This window comes from Silene latifolia, chromosome Y (assembly GCF_048544455.1).
Source record: "Silene latifolia isolate original U9 population chromosome Y, ASM4854445v1, whole genome shotgun sequence".
NCBI classification, from domain to species: domain Eukaryota; kingdom Viridiplantae; phylum Streptophyta; class Magnoliopsida; order Caryophyllales; family Caryophyllaceae; genus Silene; species Silene latifolia.
This window is the reverse complement of record NC_133538.1, coordinates 287673563-287674830: the sequence shown is the minus strand read 5'-3', so window position 1 is coordinate 287674830 and position 1268 is coordinate 287673563.

Below are 1268 nucleotides of genomic sequence, written 5' to 3'. Positions count from 1 at the left end.
TTGGAGATCCCGGTGAAAAGAGTACAATGGAATTTAAGCTCAAGGCTAATAATAATTCCAAAGAAAAAGGCCATGAAAGGAAGAAGCAGGAGAAATTAAAGACGAGAGTAACGGCATATGTGGATGCAGACTACTCTCATTCGATCAATTCAAATTCATGGAAACTAAAAAGGACGGTCCGCGATGCTGAAGGGACCTCGTCCAGTCAGAAGCCCTCTTTTGGGCTATTCAAGCGTTTCAGAAGATAAAACGGGACGCTATCCCATTTGTAAAAACATATTGTAATTTGGATTTTGTTAGACTTTTTAATTGCATTTAGACAATAGTATTAGTTTAGTTAGTTAATTAGCTTAAGACCGAATATAGACTGGTGCTGCTATTTTGGTATTTTTGCGGGAAGTATATATGCGTAAATTGCTAGTCTTGGGAGATTTCTGATAATTGGGAAGCGTGCTAAAGAAGAAAGCACTCGATCGAATACTTTTTGTGTTCGATCGAGCAATCCTTCAAGGAAAAGTACTCGATCGAGTAGATTGAAGCTCTCGATCAAGAAGGCAATACTTGGGGGACTTCGATCGAGTAACAAAAGTCCTCGATCGAGCAAATGACAAGAAAAGCTCTCGATCGAGCAGCTTAAAACCCCTCTATCGAGCAGTTTGGATGCATAAACACGAGGGAGTATCTTTTCTTCTTCAACTTTGGTCATTAGCAATATTCTAACATTCCCCTTATTTCCCTCGACACTTCCCTTTCCCAAACCAAAATCCACCAATTTCTTCCCATAACTTACCAAATAATTTACCCAAATACTTTCCTTATAACCAATTAAATCAATTCCCCTTATTTGCTTTATTGATTTTCGATTAATTTGAAGCTAATTGTGAAGTTAGGGTTTTGAAAAATCGGATTTATTTCGATTTAATTTGTGCTTTTTGTCGATTTTAATTGATATTTGTGTTGGGTAATCGTCATAAGTAAGTTCCTTCCCCTCCTCTTTAATGTTTAATTGTGTTTTTTTGCTTATTTTTGAAATTAGGGTTTCGAAAAGTTGAAATAGGGGAAAAATCGAATTGGTTGATTGCATTTTGATTTGGGACTTGCTTTTTATTATAGGATGGATAGTATTTTATCGACTAGTTCTGCTTCTACTTCTGCTACCATTCCGTCTGTTTATGAGATGGTGGTCCCTGCTGTTACCACCGTCACCACCACTGTGGCCACTGCTGCTGTCGCACTCGTAACCACACCTGCCACCACAGCTACGATGG